We start from the raw sequence: 25,485 nt of genomic DNA, 5'->3' as shown, positions 1-25,485 counted from the left end.
CTCCCTTGCTCCTTTTAATATTCTTTATTTGTGTTTAGTTTTTGTTAATTTGATTGGTATGTGTCTTGGCATGTTTCTCATGGGTTTATCCTGTACGGGACTCTTTGTGCCTCTTGGACTTGATGACTCTTTCCTTTTCCATGTTGGGGAAATTTTTAACTCTAATCTCTTCAAAAATTTTCTCATACCGTTTCTTTTTCTCTTCTTCTGGGATCCCTATAATTCAAATGTTGGTGTGTTTGATATTGTCCCAGAGATCTCTGAGACTGTCCTCAGTTCTTTTCATTATTTTTATTTTATTCTGCTCTTCAGAAGTCATTTCCACCATTTTATCTTCCAGCTCACTGATTCATTCTTCTGCTTCAGAAATTCTGCTATTGGTTCCTTCTAGAGTATTTTAATATCATTAATTGTGTTATCTCTGTATGTTTATTCTTTAATTCTTCTAGGTCTTTGTTAATCGATTCTTGCATTTTCTCCATTTTGTTTTCAAGGTTTTTGATCATCTTTACTATCATTATTCTGAATTATTTTTCAGGTAGTTTGCCTATTTCCTCTTCATTTATTTGGACTTCTATGTTTCTAGTTTGTTCCTTTATTTGTGTAGTATTTCTCTGCCTTTTTATTATTTTTTCTTAACTTATTATGTTTGAGGTCTCCTTTTCCCAGGCTTCAAGGTTGAATTCTTTCTTCCTTTTGGTTTCTGCCCTCCTAAGGTTTGTCCAGTGGTTTGTGTAAGCTTCTTACAGGGTGAGATTTGTGCTGTTTTTGTTTGTTTGTTTGTTTTCCTCTGTTGGCCAAGGCTGAGTGAGGAGGTAATCCTGTCTGCTGATGATTGGGTTTGTATTTTTGTTTAGTTTGTTGTTTAGATGGGGTGTCCTACACAGGGTACTACTGGTGGTTCAGTGATGCTGGGTCTTGTATTCCAGCAGTTGCCTGTGTGTGAGTTCTCACTATTTGATACCCTCTAAGGTTAGTTCTCTGGTTACTCAAGGGTCTTGGAGTCAGTGCTCCCACTCCAAAGGCTCAGGGCTTGATCTCTGGTCAGGAACAAATATTCTACAAGTGGTTTGTTATGGCATTAAGTGAGATTAAAACAAATATCCAAAAATAAGAAACCAAAGATGAACCCCAGCCAAATGACAGTTACCAAATCAGGCAAATAATAATTAAAATAATGGAATATATATATATATACCCACGAGCACAGTCAAAACATTCCAACAAAAATAAAAGTACAATAGATTGACACAGCAAACAAAGAAAATCAAAAATTATATTTACCAGTTAAGAACAAAACTAACTAAAGCACAAACTGGGGGGAAAAAAAATGAAAGCAAGGTGCTGAGTGGGGAATAAAGCAATGAAAACAAATGTAACAAATATGTTGAGAGGAAAGGAAAGAAAGAAAGAATAGATATGCAAAGTTAAATAGAGGTAGATGAAAGTGAAAGTGAAACTGAAGTCACTTAGTCCTGTCTGACTCTTTGTGATCCCATGGTTTGTAGCCTACCAGGCTCCTCTGTCCATAGCATTTTCCAGGCAAGGGTACGGGAGTGGGTTGTCATTTCTGTCTCCAGGGGATCTTCCCAACCCAGGTATCGAACCCGGGTCTCCTGCATTGCAGGCAGATGCTTTATCATTTGAGCCATCAGAGAAGAGGTAGATGAAGAAGATTTATATACATTAAAGATTAACTGCAAGGGGAAAAGAGCAGTAGGAAAGGCAAACAAAGGAATAAATGTAGAAAAAAAATATAATAGGTTTAAACAAATTGAAAGTTAAAATTATAAAAAGAGGAAAGAAAAATAAGTGGAAGAAGAAAGATAAAAGGAAAACTCCACAGAACTACAAAAGCCCAATGTAGATGCAGAGGTTTATAAGACCAATAAAAAATGTGACTGAATATACACATATACATATACACCCATAGGCAAAATCAAAACAGCCCAACAACAATAAAGTACAATAGATTGACCTGTTGAACAAAAGAAACCAAAGAGTATATCTATCAGAACAAAACTAACTAAAGCACAAACTGGAAAAGAAAACTAAAGCGAGGTGCCATTGGGGAATAAAGCAATGATAATAAAACTAACAAATAAGTCAAGAGGAAAGGAAAGAAAGAATAGATATGCAAAGTTAAGTCAAAGATTCACTGCAAGGGGAAAAGAACAGTAGGAAAGGCAAACAAAGAAATACATGTAGAAAAAATATAATAGGTTTAAAAACATTAAAATTATAAAAAAGAGAAAAAGGAAGAAAGAAAAAAGGAAAACTCCACAGAACCACAAAGGCCCAACATGGAGGTAGAGGTTTATAACAACAATAAAAAGTGTGACCGAATGTACATATATACATATATACCCATAAGCAAAATCTAAACAGTCCAATAAAGTACAGTAGATTGACCCAGCAAACAAAGGTAACCAAACAGTATGTCTACCAGAACAAAACTAACTAAAGCACTAATTGGAAAATAAAACTAATGCAAGGTGCCAATTTGGGAATACAGCAATGGAAATAAAACTAACGAATATGTTGAGACTAAAGGAAAGAAAGAAAGAATAGATGTGCAAAGTTAAACAGAGGTAGATAAAGAAGATTTATATATATTAAAGAGTAACCACAAGGGGAAAAGTACAGTAGGAAAAGCAAACAAAGGAATAAATTTGGAAAAAATAATAATAGGTTTAAAAAAATTAGAAATTAAAATTTAAAAAAGAGAAAAAAAAAAAGACCTCCCCAGAACTGCAAAAGCCCAACACACAGGCAGAGGTTTATAACAATAAAAATGTGACTGAGATAAAAAAAGAAAAAAAAAGCTCAAAAGCCTAATTAGATTTCATAGTGCCAATAAAACTGACAACTACAAGAGTGGGGAGAAAAACGAAAAAAAAGAAAAATCCAAAAGAATCTACAGAACAAGTCAAACATAAAAATAATAAATGTTCTTCTGGAGTCACTGCTGCCAAGAGTCCTTTACCTCTCTGGGAGTCACAGTCCACCTCACCCCCCTAGGATGCCCTCTAACATTGTGCTGATCTCTGGACCTGCTTTGGGGGCAGCTCAGATTCTGATCTGGTCCTACTCCTCTGTGTTCTTGCCTCCAATGTACACAACTATCAGAACTAGTGTGTTTTCTTTTGTGGGAGCTCTCAAGGACCTTTCAAATATTCCATAGACACAGAGTCTGCCTAGTTGATCACGTGGATTTAATCTGCAGCTTGTAGAGCTGGTGGGAGGGTTTGGGGTCTTCTTCCTTTGCCACACTGCCCCTGGGTTTCAGTTGTGGTTTTATTTCCACCTCTGCATGTGGTTTGTCCACTGGAGTTTGCTCCTGAGGCTGCCCTGGAGGGCGTGGGTGTGCCCCTGTGAGGGCCAGGTGTGGAGGTGATGCAGCTGCTTGGGTTGCAAGGGTTCTGGCAGCAGCAGGTACTCAGTGGAGTTGGCGGCTAGGGCAGCAGGAAATACAGTGCTCTAGAAGGGTATGGCAATCAGTATTGGCTAATACACTCCAGTATTCTTGCCTGGAGAACCCCCCTCCCTGACAGAGAAACCTGGCAGGCACAGTCCAGAGGGTTGCAAAGAGTCAGACACTACCAAAGCGATCCTGCATGCATAAGCACAAGACTTTTTTTTTTTGCTGAAGGCAGTGGCAACCCACTCCAGTACTCTTGCCTGGAAAATCCCATGGATGCAGGAGCCTGGTAGGCTGCAGTCCATGGGGTCGCAAAGAGTCGGACATGACTGAGTAACTTCACTTTCACTTTTCACTTTCATGCACTGGAGAAGGAAATGGCAACCCACTCCAGTGTTCTTGCCTGGAGAATCCCAGGGACGGGGGAGCCTGGTGGGCTGCCGTCTATGGGGTCGCACAGAGTCGGACACGACTGAAGCGATTTAGCAGCAGCAGCCACTGCCACAGGAGTTAGTACCTATTAGGTCTTTTTTCTAGCCTCTTGTAACCGGTGATCAGAAGGCCTCTTTGGCCAGTCTTTCTCCTTAGCTCTGCCTGTACATCACTCAGAGGGCTCCCTTGCCTGGGGTCCTTCTCTGTTGTTTGGTGCATCAGTCACTTAAAGGAGTACCCTGGGTGGGGTCCTACTCTGTAGTTCAGTGCCTCAGGCATTTGATGGGCGAACCTCTCTATTGTTCAGCTGCCTATGCTGGCATATGGGGAGAGGGAGGCTATGGTGATGGCTCCACCCACCACCACGTGTGACTCAGCATTATTGCCTTGCTTCCATGGCTGCCTGGCTTTCCTCCACAGGCATTCCCACCACAATGGCCTTCCTCACATCTCCTCAATCCTCTCTGCAGTCAGCAGCAGCCTTCGCCCAGGGATTGCTCCACAATCCCTAAACTTCAGCTCCCAGCCACTGCGTCATCTGGGGTATGTATGGCTGTGGCAAGGACTGTCTGATTCTCATTCCATTTAGGCCACCACAGATCAGCTGTTGCACTCTCAGCCTTAAATGCTTCTCCTCTGACTCAGACAGTTGCCCTGATGCAGGGATTGGACCCCTGCTTCAGTTCCCCTGCCTGCTGAGGGCAGGTCCATTCCTACTAACACTCCTGTTTTTCCCCCTAGTTCCTTCATCCTGCCGAGTTCTGCGTGGTTCTATATATTCTTTTCTGCTGGTCAGGTACTCCTGTCCGCTCTCAGCTGGTGTTCTGCATGCACTTCTGTGTCTGAAGGTGTATTCTTGATGTATCAGTGGAGAGAGATGTACTCCACATCCACCTACTCCTCTGCCATCTTGTTCTCTGATCTAATCATTTAGTATTAATGGAAGACATTGTCAAGTGAATGCAGAAGTTGAAAAAAAAATAGAGATGGTTCCTTTTAAGTTTCTGGTATTGGCATTCAGTTCATAAGCAGTTTCAGGCCAAGTGTAAATAGACTCTCGAATCTTAATGTTCTTTATAAAGTTACAAATTTCAATGTAGATTGGCAATCTTAGTGTGGGATAGCAATTTACCACAGAACATTGGTGGTGGTTAGTCACTAAGTCATGTTCAACTCTGCCACCCCCTGCCAGGCTCCTCTGTCCATGGAATTTCCCAGGCAAGAATACTCAAGTAGGTTGCTACTTCCTACTCCAGGGGATCTTCCTGCCCCAGGGATCAAACCTGTGTCTCCTTCATTGGCAGGCAGATTCTTTACCACAGAGCCACCAGGGAAGCCCACCACAGAATGTATTTCTCTAAAAACTAATAGTTCAGGGAAGTATTCTAGACTTCTGTTTGCACTTAGCTGAAAAGACTCATTCATACACACACATACAACACACACACACACACACCATCAGTGAACTCATGTCAGAAGAGTTTAGAGCCTCTCTAATTTGAAGCAGTTAGTACATTCTAAATATGGAAAGCCCAGGCTTCTAGAATCATCAGTACCTTCATTAAGAATCAGAATCCTTGATTTTAAAATGTTCTTTAATATTCTCTTTGTAGGGGGATTTATAACACATAGCTGTTAGCACTTCCCCTATTATACCCAGAATGTCATGCATAAATGTCAACAACAGTATATTTCATTCATACTCTAAAATTAAATCCTTTATCCCACAATTAGCCATAATCATGACCACATACGACTATGATTTACCGTAACTAAAATAGATGGCGTGGGATTTATTGTTGGCTTATGTTCGAAAAACCAAAGGCATACTTTTAAGTTAAATAATTGCATGCAAACTATTTGGGACATAATTCCTACTTATTTTGTTTTCCATATATCTCTATCTAGTAGATAGCAAATTGTTACAATACCCCCATTAGTAAAATCTGAGGGACTGCTCTGTCTGTGTGTGTTTGAAATACGCTCTTTGAAAACATAATGGGAAGAATAAATTAAATTATAAATTCTATCTTACTGATAATTTTTTCAAATTATCTTTATTGATAATTTATATGTACTGTTACTATGTAGACCTACATCAGTGATCTGATTTGAATAGCATAATCACTCTATAAGGTCAGGAGCATGTAAAATACATCATTTCTTTTGCTTGTCCAATGCCCATACCTCTTTCTTGGGTAACACCACCCTGATGTTTTATTTAGGAACTCAGCCTCCCTCATTTACTAGTTTGTCAGTCGGGCCACACTTCCTTTTCCTGCCTTCCCTTCATCAAGGAAATGAAGTCAGTTCACTGACTCTTTCTGGGAGTTTGTATCTTGAGTAGAAGAGCCAAAGGATGAAATCTGATAAGAAACCTTACTTTGGCTGAGGTGCCCTAATAATGCCCAAAAGGTCTTGTTTTCTAGAACCCTGGAGCTCTTCTGAGGCTCAGCTCATTCTTGCATTTGATTATTTCAGCTCTCTCATATCCTTACAGTAAATTCCTTTTTAAAAATAATTTTGTGTAGTCAAGAGTTGATTTCTGTTTCTTACACCTGAAGAACTCTACCTGCTCTGCTGCTACCTTCTTGCGGACAAGGCAGCTGAGGTGCAGAGAAGTGAAGGAGCCAGGCCACACCCATACATCTGGACAACACAGCTAAACCCTGGTCTGCCTGCTTCAAGCTCTCTTTTAATCCCTAAGTAACATTGCCTCTGTTTTCAGTTTCAGAAGAGTTTAAATGAGAGAGTGTCTAGAAGGTCACACAGTTATATTAGATCAGACCAAAAATATAAAATGAATAGAGGAGGAAACATCCCTTTCTTTGTTACATTTAATCAGATAGTATTTATTAAATGTTTAAGTATTAAATATTTAATCACTGTTTACATTTAATCACTGTGTACCTGAAGAATGCCTTACACTAAATAAAGAGTACAAAACCATGACCAATTTTGCAATGAATCTGGAGGTTCCTGTAATTCTTTTTAGTGTTTAATGTGACACAGCTGTACACAATTCCAGAATTAACATGGGTTCAACTACCTGCATTTAAAAACACATTTTTATTTCACACCCATTTAGCTAGGGATGATAAAGTGAAGTCCAAAGCAACATGTGCTAACATGTGTAAACATCACTTTAAAACCCCCATGAAGAAATTACATTGTAAGTCAGAATCAAATGCAGGAGGATCAGACTATACATTGAAAATAAGAATGGGAGGCAGCACTATGATGTCTTCAACCCCAGGCTCAAGGACCTTTGTCCCTTTTGTGATCTGGATACAGTTTACGTCTCTGAGCCTGTTTACCTCCTTCCCCAGTGTCACTGAATGGAAGCAAGACTACCTAAGGGTGCACACGGCACTCTGATTAAGGATAGGGTGAGGCTGCGGCCGGGATCGGGGCTGGACTCAACAGAATGCAGCCTGCCCAGACTGGCCTGATTTATTCCACCAAACCTCTGTCTCTCCCTTCTGGCTAGTGACCTGACAAGCCCTCCCTAGAAGCTCCTTTGCATGGAAGTTTTGTGAGCTATGGTCTTTTCTGGGTCTGTTTGAAAGTGGTTACCCTTGGGGCTGCTGAAGAAGTGGAATGTGGTCTGAGAGATTGGGTAGAAAAGAAATACAGCACTAAAGACCACCTACATTGCGAGGAAAGTTTTAAAATCAATACCTGGTAAAGTCAACAAATTTCCCCCTTAAATTTTGTTTAAAATGTCTTAGAGTAAGGAATATTTTATTGTTTGGTGTGCTAGAATGATCCTGGGCTATAAAGTCAAGCAAATCTGGACTTAATTTGGCCTCTATGCTTGCCTGCTGTGTGACCTTAAACAAGTAACCTCTCCATGCCTCACTTTCCTGGTCTGTACAATGAAGGCAACTCAAAACATTCCCACCTCAAAGGACTGCTGGGAGACGACTTGAGGTTTGTTTGAAAGTGGCTACCCATGAGGCTGCAGAAGACATAGAAAGTGGTCTAGGAGTTGGATAGACTGGATAATCTGTCAAAAAAATTTCTGGCATATGATAGCTACTTAATACTAGTACTTTCATTCAGAAAACATTTTTGAAGATTATTTTACTAGTCCACAATGTAAACATTGTTTAGGAAACATCTTTAAAAGCCACATATTGCCTGGCTACTCATATAAAGCCCACTGGCGGGGCGGGGGGAATATATATATATATGTGTGTGTGTGTGTGTGTGTGTGTGTGTGTGTGTGTATCTTCCTCCAAAGAAGCCTATATTTTTCTTCTCTTTAAAAACAGAGTGGTGATTATGGTTCACAAGAAATAAAGTTAATTGGTCACAGTTTTGTTTGGTTTTTTTTTTGGTTGCAGTGGGATCAGGGTCAGAAAGTGGTGGCATATTTAAACTGTGTATATTTGAAGAGTATAAAGGGGCTATTTACAATGATGTGGGCAAGATTTACAGCAGGAATGGTCATTAGTGGCAGCCACATAGTAATTCAGAATTTTCTAGTAACAACATTAAAAAAGTGTAAAGAAACAGGTAAAATTAATCTTAATAATATACTTAGTTTAACCCAACCTATCCCAGTTATTTTAATGTAATAAATATTTTAAATGTTCAGTAAGATATTTTTCTTTTTTCATATTAAATCATTGAAATCTGACGTGTATTTTACATTTATAGTCCATCTCAGTTTAAATAATAAATTCTCATGTAAAATATAGTCCTACCGAAATAATAAAGCTGTGTTTAGTTTTATATTATTTCTGGCTTTTAAGTTTAAATTTAATTAATTTTAACTAAATAAAATTAAAAATTCAAGTCATCAGTTCCTGCTGCTGCTAAGTCACTTCAGTCGTGTCCAACTCTGTGCAACCCCATAGACGATAGTCCACCAGGCTCCCCCGTCCCTGGGATTCTCCAGGCAAGAACCCTGGAGTGGGTTGCCATTTCCTTCTCCAATGCAGGAAAGTGAAAAGTGAAAGTGAAGTTGCTCAGTCGTGTCCGACCCTCAGCGACCCCATGGACTTCAGCCTACCAGGCTCCTGTGTCCATGGGATTTTCTAGGCAGAAGTACTGGAGTGGGGTTCCATTGCCTTCTCCAGTCATCAGTTACACTATTACGTTAATCATACCATCAAGTTGTCAATAGTGCCCTGTAGCTGGTGGCTACCATATCGAATGGTACAGGTTTCGAGAAATAAAGGAAACCATTATCTCTTTTAAGCCTGAAGAGGAAGTGGTGGTGGCAGAAACCTGAACAGTGTTGCTATGTGGAGAAAGTGTCCTCCACATACCTTTGGTTAAGCTACATAGCCAATCTAGATGGCCAAGTACAGACGGACCAAAAAAGTATACTATGCTTTTATTCTAGTAAAATATGAAATACTCCTCAGAACTGGTGTATTATTTTATTAAAAAACCTGGCTTCATTTGTTATAGATAATACTGTTATTATCTGTAACAGTACTAATCCATTAAGAGTACTAATCTTGTGTAAACTAAAACTATTACTTAAAAGATTAATTTCCTATAATCCAATTTGTTTCCTTTTTTGTTTCCAGAATTTCATAAAATTCAATATTGAGATTCATACAGTCCTAATGTCCTTTTCTAAGATGATGTTTTTAAGAATAAGTGAGTCAGCAATTAAAACATGTAGTATTTTTGTTATCCCACCTGGCACTGCTGGGTTCGTCTTCTTAAGACACCACTTCTTCCATCATCCCACTGTTCAAGAACTTCAGGGCTCTCTATTCTCTACCAAGACAAGGCCAATCCTTGGCCTGGCCTTCAAAGAACTCCATCACTTGAATTTAGCCTACATTTCAAATTTCCTATGAGCATTTCCATGCAGCCAGATCAGGTTATTGTAATCTGCAGAATACAGGCTCAATTTACAACCGTACTTTTTCCCATACTAACTCATTTTCTTCTGGCCTCCAATACACACATACGCAGATTCATGTACACACATGTGCATATCAGAATACTACTTTTCTTCTGAATTTTTCCAAATCCCACCCATCAGTGAGGTTCCTCATTGGGGCTCAAACTTTTGAAGCCTGGTAAATCATTCATTCTACATCCTCAGCTTCAAACCCTGAGCTCCAGCAAGAGTCCGTTCCCTCACTCATTTGCCACTTGGATCGTCTGCCTCCAGTTGTTTCCATGGCCCACCTTGCACTGCTCCGTTCTGTCTCCATCCTAATGCTCAACTCTTAAGTGATCCCATGGAGCCAGAAACGTGACCAGATTTTGAATCTGGGTCACTTGCTAAAGCCTTCCCTCAGAGGCCTGAGTTAAGCAGCAGGTTGTGAAATACCAACCATTGTCACATGTAAATGTACCAAGAGTATCTCTGCTTGAACAGATTTATCGTATTATCATCAGTTACATTCATGGTGCTCATCATCTGCCTTAAGCCATGGAATCACTGGATTATTAGATGAGAGATTTGCATTAGCAAATAAGCAGAGATGCTAAAAAGTTTGGGTTAAGTGCTGACCTGCAGTTAAGTGCCAGAATTTCCCTCTATGTAGTTCTGCACTGGCAAACAACACTCTGATTGGCACATGGAATGTAGCTTTGCTCACCAGAGCCCAGTGTCTCTGGTGTGGTCTGTAGAATTGCTGGAGTAATACCCCTCTCCCCCTGCTGCTCCACTCCTCACCTCCTAGCCATTAAGATTTTTCCATGGGTTTGCTTCTGAATTCAGGCTGTTACTGAAATCAGGAACAGCAATCCTTGATCTGTACTCTGTAGCATATTAATAGGTGTTAGTGGCAATAGGAGTGAATAATAAAATAAATTTTGAATACCCTGGCTAGAAGAAAGATAAGCTTCTTTGCTGCAGAGATTCTCAGAGCCTTTCCTAGGCTCATGTGAACTGTGAATCATTAAAAAGAGATATAGTAGGAAGCATTTACATGTATGTTTGAGTAGAAAAAAATCACCTCCCGACCCCCACCTAATCTCTGGCCCCAGAAAATGAGAATTTCCCTCATGGGGTTGTTGTGAAGATGGAAACGAGTTACTGCGTGGAAAGCACTTAAAACAGTGCCTGACAGAAGTGCTCTTTGGGCTTATTATTGCCATTGTTATCACATGACACAGTTTAAATGAGACTTCACTGGTGTTCCTGTGCTCTTGAGATAGAAAGAGTTGCATGTGGATTGAATGGAGTTCTTTTTAGGAGTTATGAAGATCTCATACAGATACTGCATAGAACAAGTATGCATCTCTCTTTGGGTTCCTTTGAATCAAAAAATGGTTCAAGTGCAAAGAAGTTTATTCTTTTCCATTCTTCCCAAAGCCTGGGTGACCAGGGTTCAATTAAATTGCATGGAATAATGGTCCGGAGTATAGCCTTCAGTGTTGCGTTAGTTACTCAGTCATGTCCAACTCTGTAACCCCATAGACTGTAGCCTGCCAGGCTCCTCTGTCCATAGGACTTTCCAGGAAAGAATACTGGATGGGGTGGCCATTGCCTACTTCAGGGGATCTTCCCGACCCAGGGATCGAACCTGGGTCTCCTGCATTGCAGGTAGATTCTTTACCATTTGAGCCACCAGGGAAGCCCAGAGTCTGGTTTAAATCTTGACTCTTCCACCAATGACCATATACCCTTGGACAAATTGATTAAAGGTGCCCAAAAATCTGTAAAATTATTTAAAATCTTTTTATCTCTCTGGGTTGTTGTTAGTAATTTAAAAGATTGTGCCTATGAAGTACTTAGCCCATGACTGAATGGCAAAATATGGTACATGGTTTTATTTGTTGTTTAGTCACTAAGTCTGCCCAACACTTTGCGACTCCATGCACTGTTCGCGTCAGGCTCCTCTGTCCATGGCATTTCCCAGGCAAGAATAGCCGAGTGATACATGGAGAAATGCTCAGGAAGTGGAGGTTCCTAATTATCTCACTAACAGAATAACTTCTCTAGTTTATTTAAACTGTGAGATAGTAGTTCAGTTGCCCATGTAATCATTGCCAAAATATCTACGGGGACCAATTTGCTTCACAAGTGAAAGTGAAAGTTGCTCAGTCGAGTCCGACTCTTTGTGACCCCATGGGATTCTCCAGGCCAGAATACTGCAGTGGATAGCCTTTCCTTTCTCCAGGGGATCTTCCCAACCCAGGAATCGAATCAGGGTCTCCTGCATTGCAGTTGGATTCTTTACCAGCTGAGCTATCAGGGGAGTCCTATTTGCTTCACATCTGCTAGGTATTTAGTAAATATATTGGCCTCTTGAATTGCTGACTGATTGGATTGCTGGATTAGACTCCAGAAGCCTATTGGGTAACTCCCTGCCATTAAGAATTGAAGGGGGATGCCATACAGGCTCAGTGACCACTGTCCTGGGCAACTAAAACAGGCAAACTGGTTTTTTCACAAGATCAAAAATAATCTCTGAAGGAACTCTGCTACCCCTTTATGTTTAAAAACCTATAAACAATTTCTAATATCATAAAGACTTAGTTCCTAGGCAAAATAAAAAGTATTTCCAAGTTCATTGCTTTGATTAGGAAGGTTGTGAATAGTATCAAAGCTATTCACAAGCCAGTGGTCAGAGGCTGTGGGAAACATACTTTTCATTTTAGATATTTCATGCAACACTGCTAATGTTATCTATCCTGTTTGGGCAGGGAGAAAACTGGCAAGCATTGTGAGATAGGGATTTTATGTGAGTTAATGGAAATGTTGCGGCTGACCAACAAAGGAACTTCCCCAGCCAAAATCAAAACAAAGACATTAACTTGGAAGGGGGAAAAAAGCCTGCAGAATAATAATATCATGCACTGAAACCTTATCTAGTGGTTGAAGTAATTTGGTTTGAAGAACTTAAAGAGTATTTTGTGGTTTGTGAAAACAGCCAGCAGACACTGTATTTAGCAGCCTCTCCACTATTAACTTCACATACCATCCTCTCCTCTCACCAAGTGGGGCCATTTAACTATCTTTATCTCTGGATTTTTACCAGCCTAAGACCTCTTGAGGACAGAAGCCAAGGTTTCAGAATCTGCAATGCAATGCCCATACACCACAGACTATTTCTGAAGATCAGTATGGCCACAACAGATCTGAAGATTTGCTTACATTCACTTAGGATAAATTTTCAGATTTTAATCCATGATTTAGGAGCATCTATCCCTCTTCCACGGAGAAGGCAATGGCACCCCACTCCAGTACTCTTGCCTGGAGAATCCCATGGACAGAGGAGCCTGGTGGGCTGCAGTCCATGGGGTCACTAAGAGTCGGACACGACTGAGCGACTTCACTTTCACCTTTCACTTTCCTGCATTGGAGAAGGAAATGGCAACCCACTCCAGTGTTCTTGTCTGGAGAATCCCAGGGACAGGGAAGCCTGGTGGGCTGCCGTCTCTGGGGTCGCACAGAGTCGGACACGACTGAAGTGACTTAGCAGCAGCATCCCTCTTCCAAAACAATCACACACACACATACACACACACACACACCCTCCCACAGATGATTCCTCATAACCAGTTCTCAATTAGAGTTGATAACAATTCTGAATTAAATAACTCAAAAAGCAGGTTATACTAAGTGAACCAGACACTGCAAAAGAAAAATAATCTGAAGGTTAGAGACCAATTCTTTTTATCTTGTAATTCAGCACCATGGCTTTTTTTGTGTAAATAACAGGAAAGTCACCAGAGAAGATGAAGAAACTTTGCTAAGGAACTTACCAAACTAACCCTTTCATGGCCTACCACTTGCCCCATCTGGGCCCAGCCACTCTCCTCTGAAGTCCCAATGCTCCTCTGAGCACTGCCTTGCACACCCGATAAGAGAAAGTACAATAATGGCTCTTGTTTGACCAACACGTGGACACATAGTGTTAACTGCTCAAACAGCTTCAGTTCAGTTCCATCGCTCAGTCCTGTCCGACTCTTTTCGACCCCATGAATCGCAGCATGCCAAGCCTCCCTGTCCATCACCAACTCCCGGAGTTCACTCAAACTCACGTCCATCGAGTCGGTGATGCCATCCAGCCATCTCATCCTCTGTCGTCCCCTTCTCCTCCTGCTCCCAATCCCTCCCAGCATCAGAGTCTTTCCCAGTGAGTCAACTCTTCGCATGAGGTGGCCAAAGTACTGGAGTTTCAACTTTAGCATCATTCCTTCCAAAGAACACCCAGGACTGATCTCCTTTAGAATGGACTGGTTGGAACTCCTTGCAGTCCAAGGGACTCTCAAGAGTCTTCTCCAGCACCACAGTGGGGACTTATTTCCTCGTTCGTATTTCATTGATTGATTTTTCATCGAAGAAATCTTTAAAAAATAAGTTCACCAATATGAATTTTCAGGATGCTACATAATGTAAGAGGGAAAGTGAAAGTGAATCATAAGGTCACTAAGAAACAGGAATTTATGTACTTTTAGGTACCCACTCACCAAGAGAAATCCAAAAGACATTTTACTTCCATATTTTTACGTAGCCATCTGTCCCAAACTCAGTTCTGTGATATTGAGAAATCCTTAAAGTGTAGAAAAGTGCTGGAGAATAAAAACCAAAAAAGCCTACTTTGGAAAACTTTCAACTGTAATGAAAATTCAAACAGAATGCATACAGACAAACTATAGTTGTCATTTTAGACCTTCAGAGTCACAGAGTCTCTTAATTGATAAGTGCTCAGATACAAAACTGACCCCAACTGCAGTAATTTCTAGATTAAAAAAAAGTGTGAATCAATTTATGGACAATGTAGAATATGCGACTATTAAGGAAAAAAGTATAGACTTAGAGATGTCTTATTTCAGGTGCTCTGATCAGGATCCCATTCTGTTTCTAGGAAAGGTAACTGAACCCTTCACATTTTAAAACTATATGATTGTAAATTTAATATGATGTCAAGAAAGTGTTTTGAATGGAGTTCTTCTGAGCCCAAAGTTCTCTGGTAAACTATGAAGTCACATGGATGTTGAAGCTGACAGATCTCGGAGGCTACAACCACCCTCACCCTCCAAGACATCAAAAGAAGGACAGGATCTGGTGATTAACCTCACACACAAAATGGCTGGGCCATGGGATGGAGACGGGTTTTCATAGTTCCTCTAGTGGCCTGTTTCACTAGTCTAAAAACCAGTGAGGTGACGAAAAACAGCTGCTCAAGATTAGGCCTCTGCTTTCTGCGGCAGTTGTGACAGGAACACAGCTAGTAGGCTTCCCTGCTTCTCTGAAAAGTGCCTGACACCAGTTTAGCCTTTTTCTGTAGGCCAAGGTTAACTCTGAGTTAACTCTGGCTAATAATAAATTACATGTGATTTTGAAAAGAAATCATTGAGTTGAGAGGAAGCATAGGAAGTTTCACCATGTTAATGTATGTGACAGTGAAAGTCACTCAGTCCTGTCTGACTCTTTGTGACCCCGTGGACTGCAGCCCACCAGGCTCCTCTGTCCATGGGATTCTCCAGGCAAGAGTACTGGAGTGGGTTGCCATTCCCTTCTCCAGGGGATCTTCCTGACCCAAGGATTGAACCTGGGTCTCCCACATTGCAGGCAGATTCTTTACCCTCTGAGTCACCAGGGAAGTCCTATATTAATATATATAATGGTATACATTAAATATTCCCTACAAATTGGCACACAGTTATCTCTAGAACATTCCTAGAGGGTTCTATAACACCAAACAGCCCACTTACTTTCATAAAATCTCTGGCTTTTAGAAAATTTTACCTTAATCAAAATTCAAGTGTAATCTCTATAATGCCTATAATGCCTATTAGTTCCAGTTCTTTTTTCCAGTTACAAAGAAAAACTGTTTCCACCATACTAGCTATATAGTGCAGCAACTCTTTCTGTATTTAGCACAGGTCCTAACATGCAGTGGACTTTTGATGTCTGTTATATAAATAATTGAGTGAATGGATAATTACTCCATACCAACACTTAGAATACCGCTAGATATTCTTTCCAGGTTAAAAGTTTCAATTATTTTATTTGTTCATCCTATGAAATGATTTTCAGATTTTTTATCAGCCAAGTGCCACATGTTTTGGTCAGAATATTTAGATTATACTTATGCTTATACTGTAAATATGCAAATAGATTCAATTCCTCCTGAAATACAGGAAATTACTAAGAGTATCAACAAGTTTATCTGGGGCCAATCAGCTATCCAGGCACTCAAGAGATTTATTTTTAATTCTCTTAGTGCTTCATTTTTCCTTTATCATGCCAATGAAAAATACTCCATGTAATTTCATCTAAAAAAAGATATTGGAAGACTGGAATGTATTAATAGTAAGTCCACAAACCAAAACATCCATGATAAACATGGTAACTTAAATACTGATATTTCTTTTCAATTTCCAAGACTCAGGTGTATTGAAACAAATATTCAGGTCTGCAATTATGCATGTATGCGTAATCAGCTACTCAATTTTTAATGAGCATTATACTTGCCCTTTTCATTTTAAATATTTCCTTTTTTCTCTCTTTTATAGTCTACCAAATTACGTCTGAAAATGGAGTCCATTAGAGTATAATCTTACCCAACTATTGTTTTCTTCAGGAGGAAATAATGGAGAGCACATGCAGATGCATCATATCAGGCTCCTGTTTCCAGAATTACAGTCTTAAAGCTGCCAGGACTGTTTAAGAGCAGGGATGATCAGATTGTTCGGCATATGAAACACCATTTTCTGAACATTTAAGCAGGTGAGGCAGGAGAATGTGAAACAACTGGCAAAGAGAACTTGAAATATTCAAGCAAAGGACTTTTTTTTTCCTTCTCAGCTTTCAAGACATCCTGTTTTTCCACAAAATAAATGAATCATATTTTCTATTCTATTTTCAATGCACTGAGTTTTTCTGTCCATTCTGTTTCAGTCTCACAGTATTGTAGGCCTCCATCTGGCCACAAACAAGTCATTCTGCTTACATTTCTTCTGGAAGAAGAGTAAAATAAGTGTATCCAGATTTTTCTGGATTCAAATTACTGTAACCTCTTTGGTGTTGCAGGAGCTTAAAGGTATATTTGGGCCTCCCGGGTGGCACTAGTAGTAACGAACCCATCTGCCAGTTCAGGAGATACAAGAGATATGGGTTTGACCCCTGGGTCAGAAAGATCCCCTGAAGGAGGGCATGGCAACGCACTCCAGTATTCTTGCCTAGAGGATCCTATGGACAGAGGAGCCTGGTGGGATACATTCTATAGGGTTGCAAAGACTCAGACACAACTGAAGCAAGTTAGCATGCCCACAAAGATATTTACATCTGTTCCTTTACTCCAGTAAGGGCAACCAGTCAGTCTTCCCTACAGAAGCACTCTCTGAAATGAATGCCACCAAGGATTTACAATACATCTCATTTAACACAGTAGCTCTAGTCAAAAGAGAATACTGATATAATTTTTTTTAATCTTCAATGTATTCTCATATAAAGGGAATAGTTCTACAAAATAATAATATTTTCATAAATGTATGTCCAAATAATTTATTGTCAAATTTCCTTAAAATGAGCCATATACAAATAGCTATAGCTAATCAGAAAAATAGTCCTAAGTCTTATTTTGAGAGAGCAATCTTATTTATTTGTGTTAATTACAGAAAGCATGAAATAGTACTTTAAATTGATGACCATATTAGAAAGCCTACATTTGAGACACTAAATCACAAGTAATCACATAAACTGATTATAAGTGTGTGATTCTGCAGCTGATACAAACAGCTCCCTGAGTAATATGTGAAAAGCAGAGCAGCAACTGAAACATTAAAACTGAGTGTCTCTGACTTAACCATGATGTAGTATAGTAACGGAGAAGGCAGTGGCACCCCACTCCAGTACTCTTGCCTGGAAAATCCCATGGACGGAGGAGCCTGGTGGGCTGCAGTCCATGGGGTCGCTAAGAGTCGGACACGACTGAACGACTTCCCTTTCACTTTTCACTTTCATGCATTGGAGAAGGAAATGGCAACCCACTCCAGCGTTCTTGCCTGGAGAATCCCAGGGACAGGGGAGCCTGGTGGGCTGCCATCTCTGGGGTCACACGGAGTCGGACACGACTGAAGCGACTTAGCAGCAGCAGCAGTATAGTAACTCCTTAGAGTCATCATAGCAAATAGAAGTGGAAAAGGTGGAAGTAGTGACAGATTTCCTTTGCTTGGGCTCTAAGATCCCAGTGGATGGTGACTGTAGCCAAGAAATCAGATGATTGCTTCTTGGCAGGAAAGCATTGACAAACCTAGACAGTGTATTAAAAGCAGAGACATTATTCTGCCAACAAAGGTCTGTGTAGTCATGGCTATGGTCTTCCCGGTGGTCACTTATAGTTATGGAGAGCTGGACCATAAAGAAGGCAGAGCACCAAAGAGTCAATGCCTTTGAACTGTGGTGCTGGAGAAGACCCTTGAAAAGTCCCTTGGGCAGCAAGGAGATCAAACCAGTAAATCTTAAGGGAAATCAATCCTAAATACTCATCGGAAGGACTGATGTTGAAGCTGGAGATCCAGTATTTTGGTCATCTGGTGCAAACAACCAGCTCATTGGAAAAGTCCCTGATGCTGAGAAAGATTGAGGGCAGAAGGAGAAGAGGGCATCAGAGGATGAGATGGCTGGATGGCATCATCAATGCAATGGACATGAACTTAGGCAAACTCTGGGAGATGGTGAGGGACAGGGAGGCCTGGCGTGCTGCAGTCCATGGGGGTCGCAAAGAGTCAGACACGACTGGATGACTGAACAACAAGAGAGTCATCTACTTTAAGTTTCTTTAGGGGGAAAAACATGTAGGAGTTGGCTTCAGGGACAGTATACAGACTTTGGACATAGAAAGACCTGGGTTAATATCCTGACCTACTTTTGTGTCCTTAGGCAAAATTATTTTATTTTCCTGGTGATAATCCTAAACCTACCTTCCAGAGTTACTACACTAATCACAACTAAAGTATGTAAATCACCTAGCACAAAGCCTGGGTCACTGCATATTTTAGGGTTTTAAGAATACATTAGAAGCGACCCTACTTTATAAAGAAAATCTGTGTGTGTGTGTGTGTGTACATACATATATATGTATATATCTTTTTTTAAGGGGGCTTCTTTTTCTAGTTCAGCCTTTATTTCTTTAGTTAGAAAGGATATGGCTACTTGAAAAACAACTTGTTAAAAAATCTAAGTCAAATTTTTGTATTTTTCTTTTTACTTTACTATTTTATAGACATATGCATAATGTCAATTTTAAGTGTAAACTGGAGTATTTTAAAATGTAAGAAATCAACTCCTCAGATATTTCTAGGAGAAAGAACTGTGCCTATGAAAGGAAGGGGAATGTTTTGAAACCTTATCACTATGAAAATGAATAAATGTGATAACGAAACATGTAATATGAAAAGAAATACATAAAGAGGTGATAAGAGTAGATATATTTGCATAAGAGGAAAGTGTGTAAAGGGTGATAAAATGAAAATATAAACGTCAACGGGCCAAAATATTTTAAAAACAACGCATAGTTTTAAAAATCATCAAGATAAAAATCCACTAAAACTTACTTGTTGGACTTAAAATTTGCTAGATATCTAATAAATTCTTACTTTTAAGAAGAATGATCCTTGATTAACGGCAAATTTGCTTTTACTATGGATTTTTATTTTTTAGTGTTAACAGTGTGAAAAACCAGTCTAATAGTTTTGAAGTGATGTTAATAGCTAGAGATTAAATTCCAGTGTTTGTTTAATTCATCAAAAATATAACACTCATTTCAATTAGAATAAACAATGTTGTTTATAAGATTTAGACAAAATGACTATGGATTTTTTAATCTAAGCAAAACTTGCACCATCGATTTTGCAACACTTAATACTAAACTACTTTTAGTACCAGAGGCTTTTACTCAGAGTGGAAGCTTCTATTCAAGGAGCAAATGGGCATTATACTGCATACCTCAATTGGTTATTTGGTAACTGGGCTTCAAAATCACTGCAGATGGTGACTGCAGCCATGAAATTAAAAGACGCTTACTCCTTGGAAGGAAAGTTATGTCCAACCTAGATAGTATATTCAAAAGCAGAGACATTACTTTGCCAACAAAGGTCCATCTAGTCAAGGCTATGGTTTTTCCTGTGGTCATGTATGGATGTGAGAGTTGGACTGTGAAGAAGGCTGAGCCCCGAAGAATTGATGCTTTTGAACTGTGGTGTTGGAGAAGACTCTGGGGAGTCCCTTGGACTGCAAGGAGATCCAACCAGTCCATTCTGAAGGAGATCAGCCCTGGGATTTCTTTGGAGGGAATGATGCTGAAGCTGAAACTCCAGTACTTTGGCCACCTCATGCGAAGAGTTGACTCATTGGAAAAGACTCTGATGCTGGGAGGGATTGGGGGCAGGAGAAGGGGACGACAGAGGATGAGATGGCTGGATGGCATCACTGACTCTATGGACGTGAGTCTGAGTGAACTCTGGGAGTTGGTGATGGACAGGGAGGCCTGGCGTGCTGCGATTCATGGGGTCGCAAAGAGTCGGACATGACTGAGCGACTGATCTGAACTGAACTATTCAGTGTCTTTCTCTATGCTAATCATTTTATCCTCCTATTTTTTCTATTTCATATGCTAATAGAGGAGGCTTGTACCAGATTTCCTAAATTGTGACCCTTCTGAGATATAGTGCACCCACATATATCAAAGGACAAAGAGAACAGATGGTCCATTACATGCAAGACATGATGCCATACTCTTCAAATGTAATGTCTCATAGAATCCTTACAATGAATATTATCTCCACTTTGCAGATGAGGACACTGGCCTTTGAGTTCAGTTTCTTGTCCATGGACAATACAGCTAGGAAGTTTAGATCTCACCACCTTGAAAATCTGTGAGAGTTGGGTAAGTTGTTTTTTTCTGTTTCACCACTACCTGAAATATACTAACTGCAGCCGGCTCTAAGATCTTAGATTTGAAGCATCCTGAGAGGGAAAACCCAGGTATGACTGGTTGAAGGAGTAATCTCTTTTACCTTTTCTCCGTATCATATGGACAGGATTCCTTTCTCTGCTAAAAACAAAAAAACAAAACAAAAAACCTACACTCTGTTTCATGCAAGATGGGCACAATAAAGGACAGAAATGGTAAGGATCTAACAGAAACAGAAGAGATTAAGAAGACGTGGCAAGAATACAAAGAAGAACCATACAAAAAAGGTCTTAATGACATTGATAACTACGATGGTGTGGTTACAAACCTAGACACCCTGCAGTATGAAGTCAAGTGGGCCTTAGGAAGCATTACTATGAACAAAGCTAGTGGAGGTGGTGGAATTCCAGCTGAACTATTCAAAGTCCTAAAAGATGATGCTGTTAATGTGCTGCACTCAATATGCCAGCAAATTGGAAAACTCAGCTGTGGATACACGACTGGAAAAGGTCAGTTTTCATTCCAATCCCAAAGAAGGGCAATGCCAAAGAATGTTCAAACTACTGCACAATTGCACTCATTTTACATGCTGGCAAAGTAATACCCAAAATCTTTCAAGCTAGGCTTCAAAAGTACATGAACCAAGAGCTTCCAGATGTACAAACTGGATTTAGAAAAGGCAGAGGAACCAGAGATCAAATTGCCAATACTCACTGGATCATAGGAAAAGCAAGAGAATTCCAAAAAAAATTCTGCCTCACTGACTACACTAAAGCCTTTGACTGTGTGGATCACAACAAGCTGTGGAAAATTCTTAAAGAAAAGGAATACCAGACCGCCTTACTTGCCTCCTGAGAAACCTATATGCAGGTTAAGAAGCAAGTTAGAACTGGACATGGAACAACAGACTGGTTCAAATCAGGAAAGGAGTACATCAAGGATGTATATTGTCACCCTGCTTATTTAACTTACATACAGAGTACATCATACAAAATATTGGGCTGGATTAGTCACAAGCTGGAATCAAAATTGCCTGGGGAAATATCAACTACCTCAGATATGCAGATGATACCACCCTAAAGGCAGAAGACAAAGAGGAACTAAAGAGCCTCTTGATGTAGGTGAAAAGGAGAGTGAAAAAGCTGGCTTGAAACTCAACATTAAAAAAACGAAGATTATGGAATCCAGTCCCATCACTTCATGGCAAATAGATGGGAAAAAATGAAAATGGTTTATTTTCTTGGGCTCCAAAATCACTGTGTCCAGTGACTGCAGCAATGAAATTAAAAGTCACTTGCTCCTTGGATGAAAAGCTATGACAAAATTAGACAGCATATTAAAAAGCAGAGACATCATTTTGCCGCAAAGAACCATCTGGTCAAAGCTATGGTTTTTCCAGTAGTCAGGTATGGATATGAGAGTTATACCATAAAGAAAACTAAGCGCCAAAGAACTGATGCTTTAGGACTGTGGTGCTGAAGAAGACTCTTCAGCGTCCCTTGGACTGCAAGAAGATCAAACCAGTCAATCCTAAAGGAAATCAGTCCTGAATTTACCTGGAAGAACTGATACTGAAACTGAAGCCCCAACACTTTGGCCACCTGATGAGCACTAGAAAAGACTCTGCTGCTAGCAAAGATTGAGGGCAAGAGAAAGTGATGACAGAGGATGAGATGGTTGGATGGCATGACTGACTCAATGGACGTGAGTTTGAGCAAGCTCTGGGAGATAGTGAAGGACAGTCTGGTGGGCTGCAGTCCATGGGGTCCCAAAGAGCTGGACATGACTTAACGATTGAACAACAACAACCTTTTGTTTAGAAATATAGAGCCCCAGTGAGGCCAAGCTTCACCACTTTTTAGCATCATCAATCTATACAACATACAAAGCTACTGAATGCCAAGGATTGCCAATAATATCAGAAGAAGCAAGAACGAATCCTTCCCTAGAAACTTCAGAGGGATAATGGTGCTGCCAACAGCTTGATTTCAGGCTTCTCCCATCCTGACCTGAGAGCGAATAAATTTCTGCTGTTTCAAACCAATCGGTTTGGCTTAAATATTTAAATTTCTATTGTTTTAAGCCACTCACTTCATTACAGCAGCCCTGGGAAATTCATAGAGATCTTGGTAATCCTAAGGCTTTCCATTTCTAAGAATTTTCTAAGTAAACGACTTAACCCTTATATGATGAAATTCATGCCTTCAAGACTAGATTAAGGAAATAGCTTTTTGAGGCAACAGGACTGGGGTTTAAAAATAACTGGCACTGATTGCTGTAAGGATTAAATAATAAATTTAAAGCTCTTAGCCCCAAACCTGGGTGGTATCTCTTGCTCAGTAAGAAATAGTACATTCTTTTTCTTCCTTTGTATCTCAGATTATCTGCAAGTTTTAAGGTCATGCAGGGCAGAGAATCATGGCTTGCCACCTCTCACACCATTTGGTGCATTGTCTTGCTCATTAAGTACGATATGTTGTATTTACAAAAGAATGAACTGTTATTTTTTTAACCTAAAGGAATGAGAAGTTATTTGTTTTCCATAAGTAAAGGCACATAACAATGTATTAAAGAAATCTTCTGTAACAGTTAGGAAAAAATAAACATTTTAATTCACAATAGGGAAAAATCACTCTCCTTTGGAATGTGAAAGCCTTATCATTACATCATTACCTTCAGTAGGCTAATGCAGACCTCAGCCCTGAAAAGCACTATGGTCTTTGCTGACAAGAAATACACTCACCCAATCAAAAATAAGCAGGAAGTGAAATGTTACATACCATGAAACTCTTACTCTGTACTTAATTTTTTGCACTTGGTACATGATGACTTTTCCATCTTCCTTCAAAAAATCTTTGATTTTAAAACCATGTGTCGGGGGAGGAAAAAAAAAAATCTGTCCTGAATTATATCATTCTGAATTAGCTACAGGATGCTGTTTCTTCACAATGCCTGATTTCACAGTGCACAGATATACAAACAAATTGTTCAAATCTTTTAAGTCTACATTTTTGTATTCTGGAACTCAGCGCATCACTGTGTGGCCCTACAGTTAGCAGACCTACTGGTCTTCTCCCCGCCTTTTACTTGCTTTTTCCATAATCAGAAGCTGGATCTCATTTCCAAATGAAAGACCTCTTTACCAAAAATTTATTTTTATGAAGGAATGGCTTTACAGTGTTTGCCATTTGGGTTATTTTATTTGGCTTTTTTATTCTCTTCAAAATGTGAATGGAAAATGTTTATCTGCTGGAGGGCTTCACATGCATCTGCTTTGCTGGCTCAATGATTTCCACTGCCAAAAAGCAAAAGAAGGGAAAAAAGAAAGAAAAGGCATAGAAAAACCACTAGCACTAGTCACTGAACAAATGTTGAGTCAAAAGCAAATTTGGCATGCCCTAAAAATGGTATAAAAAATTAAAAATCAGTTTCATTCTAATATTCTAACTTCTGGACCTGGGGTTCAGAGTATGCTGCTGCTGCTGCTAAGTCGCTTCAGTCGTGTCCAACTCTGTGTGACCCCATAGACAGCAGCCCACCAGGGTTCTCCATCCATGGGATTCTCCAGGCAAGAACACTGGAGTGGGTTGCCATTTCCTTCTCCAATGCATGAAAGTAAAAAGTGAAAGTGAAGTCGCTCAGTCGTGTCCGACTCTTAGCGACCCCATGGACTGCAGCCTACCAGGCTCCTCCGTCCATGGGATTTTTCAGGCAAGAGTACTGGAGTGGGGTGCCATTGCCTTCTCCGGGGTTCAGAGTATACTCTCTGTTAAAATACTTACCATAACACAGTGATTAAAATCCCAGGTTCTAGAATAACATAGATAACGTGTTTGAATTCAATTGTGCCACTTACAAACTATGTAATCTTGAACAAATCATTGACTTTCCTCAGCCTTCACTTCCTTTTCTATAAAATGGGGATAATACCCATCTCTTGGTACCACCGTGAGGATTAAATTAGATAACATAAGTAAAATGCTTAGCATAGTATCATATAGGGCTTCCCAGGTGGTACAGTGGTAAAGAACCCATCTACCAATGGAGGAAGTGTGGGTTTGATCCCTGGGTTGGGAAGATCCCCTTGAGGAAGAAATGGCAACCCACTGTAGTGTACTTGTCTGGGAAATCCAATGGACAGAGGAGCCTGATGGGCTATAGTCCATGGGGTCACAGAGTCGGACACAACTGAGAGACTGAGCCGAGCACTCACACATAGTTACAGATGTTATCACATTCCACAAATGGTTAATAGTACATAATTCAGGGCACCTCCTACAGGATTATGGAGAGGTTGAAAGTGAGCTCTTCCATAGCTCAAGTCCACAAAACCTTGTTACTTAACAGGTAGGGGAAGGTTGGTTCCTTCTGAGGGTGCTGAGGGGGGCTGTTGGCAGTCTTTAGCCATCCTTGACTTGTAGATCTCTGCCTTCCTCTTCACATGGCATTCTCCATGTGTGCCTGCTACCCTGATGGAATCTTCAGAGGGAACTAGCTACTGGATGGCTCAGTTTTCCTCTCCTACACCCAAAGCCAGAAGAGGGATCAGCACAGGATGTCTACGGATCTCCACCAGAGTCTGCTCAGGCTTCATTCGGCCCAGGCAAGTTTACCATCACTTCAATCCTAACAAATGTGTTCATGTTCCCAGAATTCCCTTAGCTGACTGGAGAGGCCTCAGGATCCCAGCCCAGTGACCTTCATTGTCATTGAGCCAAAGGCTATACAAGAGGCTCAAGGCTCGCTGACATTGCCCTGAAGCTGGTATTGGCAGAGTGC

At 40.2% G+C, this 25,485-nt stretch overlaps 1 protein-coding gene and 1 long non-coding RNA gene across 4 annotated transcripts in view; one reads left to right on the top strand and one right to left on the bottom strand.

Moving 5' to 3' along the window:
• Positions 1-25,485, bottom strand: part of DKK2 (dickkopf WNT signaling pathway inhibitor 2) — a 132,632-nt gene that overhangs the window by 72,825 nt on the left and 34,322 nt on the right. The gene's annotated exons all lie outside the window — the stretch shown is intronic.
• On the top strand, positions 14,528-16,652 carry LOC112447042 (uncharacterized). Of its 2 annotated transcripts, none has more exons than XR_009494823.1 (2): positions 14,528-14,852; positions 16,375-16,652. It is a non-coding gene; the product is annotated as an uncharacterized lncRNA (long non-coding RNA). The 2 variants fall into 2 exon arrangements; XR_003035083.2 differs by having other exon boundaries at positions 16,307-16,652.

Source organism: Bos taurus, chromosome 6 (genome assembly GCF_002263795.3).
Source record: "Bos taurus isolate L1 Dominette 01449 registration number 42190680 breed Hereford chromosome 6, ARS-UCD2.0, whole genome shotgun sequence".
Taxonomy (NCBI): Eukaryota; Metazoa; Chordata; class Mammalia; order Artiodactyla; family Bovidae; genus Bos; species Bos taurus.
The sequence above is the reverse complement of the archived record's forward strand: the minus strand, read 5'-3'. Positions and strand labels throughout refer to the sequence as shown.